Here is a 12,820-nt window from a genome sequence, read left to right as displayed (position 1 = left end):
AATTGTCAGGAGACTTGTGGATATTTGACTTTCGAAGATATCATATCGGAAAGTGCTTTTTGCGGACTGTTCGAGTAGTACACACAAAGAAAATCTTTATTATCATTTTTTTGTTCTCTTCTTTCTTTTTATTTGTAATTTATACAAATCATTTTATACATTGTAGTTGATAAAGGAGGGGCTTATAGTTATTACTGTTAACAGTTTTAACGATTTGCATATTGGGTGTGTTTGATTAGGGGTCTGTACAGATCATTTTTTTGTACGGCACCTCGAAATTGGCAATATATATATGATTCACTAAACACTGTCCTGAACGAGCCCGGTTTAGATTTTTTTGTTGTTCAGCTTGTCATTAATCTCAATTAGTAAAATACCGTAATCAATTAATTAAAATTAATTCTGTAATGAACTTGCTGTTCAACTTGTCATTAATTTTAATGAATCGTTAAAAATGCCTATCATGTCATTAAATATAACTCACCCGATGGACCTGAATTAAAACTTATATCACACAATTAAATCACCATTTGTATAGTTTGTGATAATGAACCAGGGTCAAAATCATGTTTTTAGTAAAACCCGGATAAAGAGTTATCTCCCATTGACCTTGAAACAATGAACAAAGTTTGAAAAGTTGCAAGTTTTACTTTTAGTAAGTAAAAGTGAATCACTGTAATCTCAATTAAATGTACTTAGCTACCACAATATGAAATACTATTGTTTTGAATGCAAGAATATGAAAATTGTGTTCAGTTTTTACAAAACCATTCAGAAAAGAGCTTGGTACATTTTTTACTTTATAATTTATTATAATATAGTATTAATGTACGGTCTTTTTTATTTTGGCCCAGTAACATGCCCGAGGTATTAATAATGGCCAAGGATGACTAATGGACAGAGGCTGCATGTGAAAAGTATGTGCTCCTGCTTCGAGATTCCATTTTTGTTGCCTTTTCCAATATTATAATCCCCCCCCCAAAAAAAACAGTAAAATTAAGGCTCAAGATTAAACATACCTATAATTCAATATCCTTAGTCCCAGTACCGTCTTTCAGCAGCTTTAAATATCCTAATCTAATTAATTGAATTATTAGGTCACTCTTAATTAAAGTTAAGAAATATATGCCATTTTGATTTATTTCATAATGGTTCCTTATTGATGCCCTGTTTTGAAATTAGTAATGCATGGCTGTGATTTCGTTATGACCTGCTGAAGGAATTTCCAGTTCATAAAGGATGGGCATTTCTATACATATTGTAGTAAGTTGGTTAATAATTTATTTTATAACTTGTTTTGTCACATAAAAATGTAATATTTAAGAAGAATATGCTACATTATCAATATTTGGTTATATTAAAGTTATGTAACAGGAAGTGCCAGAAGTTGATATTTAAAGTGTAATATGAGATGCTCTTGTATTTTAATCAAGCAATTAAAATTTAAGGCAATGATAAACAAATACCATGATAAATACTAACGTGAACAACAGAATTTAATCATTTGATTTACTGATCACTCAATTAAGTACAGTGCCATGTAAAAATCAGGCTGGGCCTACTTAATGGTGATTTTTAATACCTGGAAATCTTTCCGAAGTAGAAAAATCTGAAAGCTATTATCAATATAAAGGTGTGTAGCAAAAATTATTAACATGTTTTCAAATAGTGAAGATATTTAAGATTATTTATTTTGCTGTTTGCCTATTCATTTCTATAGAAAACATGGAAAAATCACCCTCACGAAACTTCAATTAATTAAATTGTACCTGAGCTTTTTATACCTGTAACACAAAAGTACTAGTATAACTTCATTTTTAAATTATCAAAAAATTGGGATCATTTCATTTAACTCTAATAAAGCAATATCATATAGACCCTCACTGAGTAAAGGGTTATTTCCCCTTATCGCACTCTTCATTGGAAGGGAGGTTACTCCAATAGTAGCCATGAAAACAGGTATCAGTATCACATTGCATATCACTGAGCGGGTGTACGTCAAAACAAGAAGAGACCTCACAGGAGTGAATCCATATATTCACGGACTTCAATAGTCAAGAACTTGCTTGAAATAAAATAAATGCATGAATTTTACAAATATTTACCCTGGTGTCAAATGATATTTTGATGTCCCCCTACCTCTGAAAAGTTACCCCAGATAATTAAGAATATTATGCAAAAATAGTTACACTAGGGTAAGAATATCATATGAAATATTTACCCTTGGGTTATGATAACATGACCTCCACCATGAAATATTGACCCCCCCCCCCCCATAGGGGGAGGGATAAAAATATCCTATAATGTTAGGTAAGAATTTTTAGGAGGTGGTAAATATATTGTATGACACTGGTACATGTATATATTACAATGTAGAAATAGAATCAACTGTTGCACTGTATATATATTCATGATAATTTTGTTGAAGGAATTATGGATGAGAATTCATTTGAAAAATAAAAAAACAAGAACAGAATCATAAAACAAGCAAAAAACAGTAGGGCAGAAAGACACACAAAATAAAAAAAATTATACCCCCACTCTCTGAGTGAGGGATTAAACCCTTTTGGGATTCAGTGTCTGGAGCTATTTTCTGATTTGGCCAGAGAAAATAGCTCTGGCCACTGAATCCCAAAAGGGATTAAGTGAGGGGTATATTGGAATACCCTTGTCCGTCCGTCCACACTTAATTTTTCGTCACATTTGTCTCAGCTCTCACTATAATTGCGTAACTTTCAAATTTGGTGGTGCAGCATCATATATATATATATGAACCATACATAATAAGCAATTTTTGTCACTCTCGGATATCAACTTCTTGTTTTATGGAACTTTGAGTTTTTCAGTATATGTAATAATAGACAAAAGTGGGGAACAAGTGGGGGTATGCTTTAACACGAAGCACATGCAACCTCGTATTGGGTTTTTTATCATATAAATTGAAACCAATTTTTAATATGCACTAAAATTATATGGTAGCATTATCTTTTTTATGTTAGCTTTGTATGCAGGAAGAGTCTGATTACATGTAGTTAACCAGCCCCAGAATTTGTAGAATCACGTTCAGACTGCAGTCTGGGAACCAGCAAACCAGCTCCTGATCTGTAGAATCACGTTCAGACTGCAGTCTGGGAGCCAGCGAACCAGCCCCTGAATCTGTAGAATCACATCCAGACTGCAGTCTTAGAATAGAGGTAAGAAATTGATCAATGCATAAGATAATTAAAAAAGCGAAATTAACCTATCAAAGTTGAAAAGCAAATACACACCACCATATCATTGCTACGTATATCCAGAATTTAGCTTGAACTACCTTGGTAACTGATACTTTATTGGTTTATAATATACAGTATAAAGATTACAGCAAAATGGTGGCATTATTGTCAGTATGGATGTACTTATGTAGCCATGGGGGTGAGAAAGAATATGGGGTATTGCTACAAACACACAAAAAATAATCAACCATTGAAACAGTATTTCATTCAGAGGTCACACCAAGATCTCCATCAATGGGCTACCGTCAAACATCTCTGGACAGTACATTAAATGGTTCATATAAAATGGTTATAAAATTTATAAACGCCAACAAGGTATTTTGAAAATTATGTACACAATTTTATGACTAGAGGTCTAATAGATTACCGAGATGGTCTCAGTCGAAGTTCATCAATCATTAGTGAGGTCTGTATGGTCGTGAGTATAGACCTCTATAACTGCTTTATTAAATGATAACATGCAGGAGACACACCTGACAGTAACTTCATGCTCACACAATATTCAGGATTAAAATCAAATATAAAATGCACACCAAATGTCACACCCACAACTACGTTCAAGGTTTTTCAGACTATCGCAAGTTTGACTAACTCCGAGGTAGACCAGGAATGCTTTCTAAAACAGAGAAATTCAAAAACGGAACTTTTTATAAATTAATTAAATTGTGATATAATATATTTTGTAGCTATTGTCAGAAAAGAAGAATGGAGCAGGAACTGCCCCAGGCATATCCATATGGAATAAAAGTACACAGTTAGAGGTATTATTCTTGGCATAGTATATCAAATTATAAGATGAAAATGATTCATCTGTGTATATGAAAACAAGTCCTTATATTTAATCATAGAAATCATAACATATATAACATTACCCAAACATTTACATTTCTAAGTTATGTGTACTTGCAGTAAGATTACAAGACTGCAAAATCTCTTACACCAGAGGGTAAGATTTCAAGTCTCCAATGAGTTGGAGATGTTAAGTAGCTGTCTTTGTAAGAATCATGCAAAATCTGAAAAATGTGATACACCCCAAAAGAGGCTACAAATTTTTATTTTGTAATTAAGTTGTTTTATGGATCTATACTATGAAATGTGTAATTATTCATTAAAATCTATCTGCTCTTAGGAGATAATCAACATTAAAAATCTAATAGATTCTGTTGTATTTGAGCGTCATTTACAGAGTTATCCCCCTTAATTTTAAAATTTAGACAACATTCTATGTAATTTTTATCTCCTAGGAACACAGGTTATATGAAAAACTGAATGTTAATTTCTGTTTACTATGGCAATTCAAACAAAATATCAAAAATAGAAATATGTAGGCTTTTTACCTATGAATAACATTTTCCATGATTCATAGCTAGAGTACTACTTAAGAAATCTTAACCAAGGGTATATGAGATTTCCTTGTCTTGCATTCTCTCTGGTGTTTGTGTTTGTGTTTCTATTTCTCACACTACACAGTGTCAAACAATGCCATCTCCAACACTTGTCAATACCATTTTGGGCTGTCGCTTGTTTGTTTCATGACGTCAGAATAAACATGTATAGTATTAGGCTGTCTCAACCCATGGGATGAGACATGAAAATCTCACATGAGTGTTGATCATACGAAAAGGGAACAAATGAGATGATAAAGTGTTTTCATAAACCAGTATTGAAATACATAATAGATTAGTGTTGATGGGCTAGCTGTCTGTCTGTCATTCACACAAAAGGGGACACTTACTTAGTGAAATCTTGAAAAGTATTCACCCACTATTATTAAAACTAGTGTTCATACTAGATATGTGTGCCTCCTATTATGGTTAGTTTAAGAAATATTTCGAAAGATTTTTGCAGGTTCAGCAGAACAATATTCAAGTACCCTAGCAATACGTCATCTGAATAGCAATATGACAGTGGTGCAGGTTCTGACACATAATTGGTCTTCCATTTTTCTTTCATTTTAGACTATTATCTTATGATATCTTCTAAAAACTTACAGGATTCTGTCCAGGTGAAAAAGAGGAAAATAGAAAATGATATAAATCAAGAATATGAGGTAATTTAATAAAAATGCCCCTTCCAATGATCTTTCTTAAGTTAACACAGATTCCTGATGGTGAAAGCTACATTCAAGGTAAACATGGTGTTTCAGTTTCAGTGTCGGTAAGCTTATTTCATCACTTGGCATCTGTCCGTCAGTCAGGTCGTCATGGACAAAATTTCAAAGATCATCTTCCCTAAAACTACCGGACACACAGTATTGAAACTTTGCTTGATTGTTCGATCCTTAGGGTATTCTGCACAAGAATTTTAATCTGTGAAAAACCATGGTGGCCATTTCTAAAAATAGAATATAGGGGTCGGAAGGCAGGTTTTTTGCAAATAACTCAAAAACTATTGCTTTTAGCAAAATTCTGATAAAGAATAATATTGTTTAGCATCATTAGACGTTACCTATGCCGAAATTTTCAAAACCATATGTCGACTGACTAATCTTGGAGCTATGGCTCCTGAAACAATTTTTTTGGGGCATGTTTCATTTGTTCAACTTTAAAAACCATCTTGTCATAAACCATAAAAGATAATTCAATGAAAGGTGCCATATTTGTCCCTAAGGGTTTCCTACACAAAATGACACTTGAGGTTTTTGATTCATATAAACACATGGTTGTTATTTCTAAAAAATAGAACATAGGGGTAAATAAGCAGTTATTGTTGATTTTTCAATTATGAACATGAGAGGTAATTTTAAAAGTAATTGTCGTGTATCGAGTTAAATGGGGTGACAAAAAGTGGTCATTTTCAAAATGGCTGCCATTTTTGGCATCTTTTACAATAATTGGATTTCAATGAAATTTGGCATAATAAGGAAACATGATATCCTGAGTTGAATAGTGATGATTAATATTTGATCAGAGCAACCATTTTCAAAACGGCCATCATGCATTTTTACTACTTGCTCTGATTTCAACGATATTTAGTTTGTATAGGAATTATGGTATCTTTAGTTGAATGGTGTAGTTCAAAAGTTGATCAGTGAAGCCATTTTCAAAATGGCTACCATTTTCCTGTAAATTTTTTACAGTTGTTGTATTTCAATGATATTTGGTTTCTGTAATATACATGGTGTGTCGAGTTGAATGGTAATGATTGATAGGTTATATATCCTTGTCTTCTTCTTTTTTTTGGATGGCATGCCTTTTTTGATTGCCAATATCTTTTTGTATTTTTTTCACGATCTTTTTAAAATTTCTCAGATTTCAACAAATTTTAGTGCAGTCGAACTTCACTTGCTTGAATTTGGATGGCTCAAACACCTTTGATTTCTTGAACACAATTCAAAGTACCAAAATTGTCTCCTATATAATCAATATAAATAACCTTGGATTTCTCGAACTCTGATTTCTTGAACACTCAAACTGACTAGTCTGTCCGTTTGGTAATTAATCTTGGAGAATAACCCTCCGTAAACTCAAACTTGTCAGTCATTTTGTCAGCTTGGGCAATAAAAGGTGTGAAAAACTGAAACCCTATCATTCCTCAAAGTGTCATTCTAGTTAATTGCAGGCAATACATAAGTTAGGCATCACTAATTAGGTAGTTTTGATTTTAACATAGTACTGATTGAAGTTTGAAAATGTTCCGAAGTCATCAAAGAAAATCAGATGAAAACAAATTATTTACCAAGGAACTCAAACTCTGAATGTTTTTAAAGGCAAACAGTATTTTTAATGTCCACCAGTCAACATAATCTTCCAAAACTGAATAAAAGAGATCCACAAACTAACAAAACTTTGAAGGAAGTAAGCAATTTTTAACAATAAAGTCAAATTCGGACCGGTAACGAAAAAATCCGGAAATATTCAACTTCAATTTCTTGAACTACCAATAACTCAAACACATTTCAATGGTCCCTCGGAAATCAAGCTACCAAGGTCTGACTGTGTATATATATAGGAAAAATGGTATCCCGAGTTGAATGGTGATGATGAAAATTTTTGTTTGGCCATAAGTTATTTATAGATCTGTGATTTTTAATTGTAGAGTAACTTTGAAGTATCATCCCAAGAGTCAAGTTGGAGTTTATCGTCTATTGGAAGATTTGAATTCCGCGAGGGCATTCAACAATTAAACAGTGCTATTCAAATGTTGGATAATAAGATCAGCCCTGTAAAATACAGTCTCAATAAGAGCTTAGATTTAAGCTAATGCTAGCACTGTACGTTACATGAAAAGAAAAGGTAATGAGACTATACATTGTGTTCTGGATCATATTGCACCAGACCAGTCCAACAGGCTTTTTCCTCTGGTATCCAACCTGCTGTGTCTGACAAAACCGAGAATGAAAACAGTATTGTTCATTTGATTGCAAAATTGTACAGTAACAGTGATAACCACATGTTAAAATGCCAGCTACTCTCTCTTATATTTTTACTTGATATGCACTCTGAAACTGAACTGATGGAGATGATACCTGATTTATCAAAACATCAAATTGATCAGAGTAGAGCACATGCTGTGAAACATGGACCAGGATTACTCCAACCAAAGAAAGAACTTGCTCACAGAAATAAGATGGAACTGGAACATGCTTTGTCTTTTTTCCTTATTCCAGATTTTCAGCAAATCTGCTCATACAGAACTAAATAAATCGAAATTGATAACGGTGAAGTTATAACTTTTCCTCAAGTTTTAAGAACGACCTGTCATTCATTACTTGCTGACATGTATGCCAATTACTGCAAAGAAGAGAATTTTATTCCATTGTCTACGTCATTCATTGCTTGCTGACATATATGCCAGTTACTGCAAAGAAGAGAATTTTATTCCATTGTCTACGTCAACACAGTACAAACTACTTGTTACATGTGCAGCAGCTAAGAGATCAAATTTGAGTGGATTAGATAATACATGTATAGCAGCTGACGGTTCAGCAGCAATTGATAATATTTTGGTCACATTATAAAAGCTACGAGAGAATTATTACAGCAAAGAAGACATAAATGTAATGACTTTTGATGTTAAAGCCCAGAAATTATACATGAAGAACAAATTCAAGTTTGATATGGGAAAGAATAGCAATTGTAAAGACGACTGCATCAATTTTGCACTCAGCAACACAAAAGAATTGCTATTGCAAGAAGTGTGTACTGACCACAGCCATGATGAGATGTGCAACAGTTGCAACCTATTAGAAAAGATCAGTGACCAACTCTTAAGAAGTCTGTAGAACATTTCTGGTAAGAAATATTTTTTTTAGACAATGTCGGGTTAAGTTACTGTGAAAGTACTATTGTTCATAGGATACCAATTTTCGTGGTTTTTGTGGGTAAGGCAAACCAAGAAATTTGATTCCCAAAAAAAAAACAAATTTTCCTCGATAAGTATGTTGCACATCTCAAATCCATGAATTTAAGAATCCACAAACAAGTGATTTCTCTCAAATCCTCATAAGACCAATATTAAAAATGCTTTCGCATGGGGGAAGTATTTGTATCTTAAAAACACTTTCGCTTGGGGAAATTATTCGCTGAAAACTGTTCATTGCAAAATTTCCACCTTTACAGTATCAAAAGACATTATTTTCTGGCAGTTATGCCCATTAATTATAGAGAAAAAAAACTCTGAAAAATATCCATGTTCACTGAAATACATAAAAGAATATATTTTTAGAAGACTTTCTTGAAAGAAATTCACAAGAAATAGACAGGAGAGATGGATATACATAACATTATTGGATATGGAGTGAATAATGCATGTAACAAAAGCACACATTTTTTTTTTTAATTCAAGGAATATGCATGACTTTTATCCCTGTTCTTCATCTTGAAAGTTGCAAAGTTGTAAGTGAACATGCTAATAAAGTGTGGATAGATTGTATTTTATCAAATGAATAGAAATGTGTCATTTTAATTCATGAGTGAATTTGATTCATTTTTAGATAGAGACACAAGAGATGACTATTATGCAGCAACAATCTTGGATATAGAGAATGTAAGACAATGGCAAGCTAATATTCTACAAACCAAGAACCAAGACGAAGCACGACTACATCTAATGGAGATCCTTGAGCTCATCAACTTTTACTGGTGAATGATTGGGCAATGAAATTTCTGCTGTTACGTTACAGAGAGAAAAAATCTGATTTCTTTGATTAGAAAGGTCTGAACTGGCACATCTGTGTAGCTATTGTTAGAACAGAAAATGGATCATTGCAGGTAATTGTATTTGTATGTAATGTTAGATATTGCACAATGATAACAAAAAATAAGATTTCATACATAGCGACACAAACGGAGGTAAACAATTCTTCCTTCAACATGTTAAAAAACTGGTTCCCTAAAAGTAGAAGGAGGCAACCAAAATTGTATTGTAAGACAATTACAAAATTGGGGAAACAGACATACAAAACACAAACAACATAAAACAACAAAATATGCAACACACAAAATGCTAAAATTAAAATAAATAAATGAGTGATGTGGACCAAAAACTTGGACCAATAGCACCAGTAGGGTAAGCATCCTTTTGCTTTTTATGAAACACCCACAGAGTTGTTTATATGTGGTCACATCAGGTAGTGAACAAATTATACTGGTCAATCTTGCAAATACTACGAAAAATATATATCACATTTACCGAAATGCAGCTCAGATATTACTGATTAGTCAAATAATTTTGTTACACTCATTTAAAAAATCTGATGCATTTTGAAGCGCTCATAATAATTTTTTGGTAATTAATCAACGCAATTATTTGTTCTTTGAAATATTCAGCATACAAATCAGTGTGAAATTTACTATTTGTTCTGAATCAAATTTTGTGGTGTGCTTTTCCCACGAAATTCATGAAAATTGGTTCCCAACAAACAATAATACATTTTACTTCCACAGTATGTATTACTAGCAGAAATAAAACTTTTTTCCCAGCACAAAACCTATGCTCATCTTTTCAATGGAGTACGTCAGGACTGGTTTGCTGTGACCTTCATCCTAGAAAACACACTGACGACCATTAAGAAGCAAATGCCCCATATAGAGAAGATCTTCCTGCGCAGCAATAATGCAGGATGCTACCATTGCGAATGTCTGTGGCAGAGCTTGTATTGAATCAGTGAGAGAAAAGGTATAAATTTAAAAAGATACAAGCAAGTTGGACATACAGTGATATTTGGTATGCAAATGCAGCAAATTATAATGTATCATTCAGTGTTATGACTTGTAGTTATGGTCCACTTATGATAAAAAGAATGAAAAGGGTATGGAGAGAGTATATGTGTGACAAGAACAAATAAAAAAAAAAACGACACATATAGTGATTGAGGTACATAAAATCAAATTCATGTTTTGATTTGCTCAGCTGATTTTTGCCAAAATTATGCACCTTGAATAACTGATTTTAACTATATAAGGTATGTAAAAGGAGGTTATGGAGTAAATGTGAGTGTGACAACAAATCACATATTACATTACAAAATATACATATTGTCAAGGGACAGGGCTTTTATTCCTGTTCTACATGGTATCCTATTTTTAATGATGTTGTTGATAAATTGACACTTTGGTTTATGTGAAATTATATTTATAAGTTGAACAAATTAGTCATTTTTTTATTAAAAATTTCTTGTATTGACTTTTCATTTTAGGCTTGAAGATACAGAGGTATGATTACAGCAAGGCTCAGTCTGGAAAAAGCTTCTGTGATGCCAAGATAGCCCACATGAGATCCAGAATGAAAATGTATGTATCATCAGGAAGCAACATTGCGTCAACGGAGGACAGGAGGGAAGCCATCATGAGTGGAACTGGTGTCACTGGTTGTCAGTGTGGTTGCTGAGGTTGGGCATTAAAAAAAATAAGGAAATTTGTAAGGCATCCACTAGCCATTAAAGAATTTCTAAGACAAGAGTTTGAGGCAGGGGAACTCAGTGGTAAAAAGTCAAACCCGTAGTCAACAGCACGAAATATGCAATCAAAAGTGGATGAAAATGAAATTCATATGTTCAAAGCTGATCAGCTTCTTCAGCCATCACAAATTGCACCATTCTTTGCCCGTCTATCTGTAAACAAGAAATCTTTACAGTAAGATACTGTCGAAACACTAGAGCAAGATGATGGAACTGATGTTACTGAACTTCTGAATATTGAGCAGGAGTTTAAAGAACGAGAATTAGAGGAAGTCATCCTAAATGAAGGAATGCAGTAATATTCATCATTTAGAAATCATCCAGATAGCATCCAGTTTGTATAACTGTAATTATTTTGATTTGGTGCATGTTGTATTACAAAAATATAAATCCACATGTATATTAATCTTGGATTGGTTTCCAACAAAGGTCTACCATGGTTCTCATGTCAATAAAAAAATCTTACGTTGCCATATTTAATGCTGGGTTTAACTTAAATTTGTTGGAATTATGCATCAGCTGTATGGTCAAACTACATTTCTGAATTTGTTGTAAATTAGAAATTACTCCAGGTATTAAGATATGATCAAATAATCCTAAAATAAATATTACAATACAATTTAATTCTGTGTTTGACATCAGTGCGTATATTGAAATAGCGAGGTTTTTTTTAGAAAAAATAAAAACTTCAAAAATTCGGTTCAATTCAGGTTTTCATTTTTTTGTTATTTCTGTTTTACTGTCAAAATAAAACTCATAGAGGAAAGTTTTAAAAGTCTCTGATAGTCATAAATATCTATTGAATAGCAATTCATTTAAAAGAACAATCACTCATTTCCATGTGAACTGAAAAGGAATACAAGTTAACATCTTTCATAAGCATTTCTTAGGGCGATTTTAAAAAAATCTTTTCATGCTCTTTTTTCTAATCCTTTACCCCTACACACCAAAAGAAAAAGTTGACTTCAAACATAAAATTAAATTAGTTTTGCCTAATACCTTTTCAAACAGTAACTTCTAAAATTTAATACAACTTACAGAGTATACAGCCATTCATAAACAACGACTGCACCATAACATCATACTATTGCAAAAATTGTGGTCATATAAAAATAGGCTAGCTTTAATTTAATTTTTGTATTATCTAAGGGAGATAACTGACTAAAATTCATGCAGCATTTTCAGTCAGGGTAACTAATTGAATCAGTTAAGACGACATTTTGCATGGAAGATTGTTCTTTGTGATTGTACGCTAAAATTGTAACTTTAATTGTTATGGGACAACTTGATATTTATTGTAACCAACAACTGCAGATAAAAGACTCATAATTTTTTGTACTAAATATTACACATCACATGATATGTAATGTATGGTGACCAGTTAGGTTTAATACAGATTTTCAAGAATTTCATATTTGGATTTTTGTCTCCTAAACATTGAGAATTTGATAGAATATTTGGTTGCAATCCATGTGTGGACACAAAAATGGTTCTAGATTGAATTTGTAGGTAATTATATGAAATACATGTAGTGTCATAACTTTCATGAATATTTGGAATACCACTAATGGCATAATACTATTTTGATGACAAAATACATGTAAAATAGCAGTGAAATTCATTTTTTGTACTTTTTTTAAATGAT

The 12,820-nt window shown here is 32.5% G+C and overlaps 1 pseudogene across 1 annotated transcript; it reads left to right on the top strand.

The window, feature by feature from the left end:
* The first annotated feature begins 2,303 nt into the window (after positions 1–2,303).
* On the top strand, positions 2,304–12,777 carry LOC148598813 (uncharacterized; annotated as a pseudogene). Its single transcript, XR_015918355.1, has 9 exons — positions 2,304–2,310; positions 3,109–3,194; positions 3,962–4,036; positions 5,269–5,325; positions 7,314–7,994; positions 8,062–8,509; positions 9,211–9,487; positions 10,199–10,394; positions 10,915–12,777. The product of XR_015918355.1 is annotated as an uncharacterized LOC148598813 (transcript).
* Positions 12,778–12,820: the final 43 nt, after the last annotated feature.

The sequence above is a fragment of the Perna viridis genome, chromosome 14, assembly GCF_037379345.1.
Source record: "Perna viridis isolate PV_CMFRI_1.1 ecotype Kerala chromosome 14, ASM3737934v1, whole genome shotgun sequence".
Classification (NCBI taxonomy): domain Eukaryota; kingdom Metazoa; phylum Mollusca; class Bivalvia; order Mytilida; family Mytilidae; genus Perna; species Perna viridis.
The sequence above is the reverse complement of the archived record's forward strand: the minus strand, read 5'-3'. Positions and strand labels throughout refer to the sequence as shown.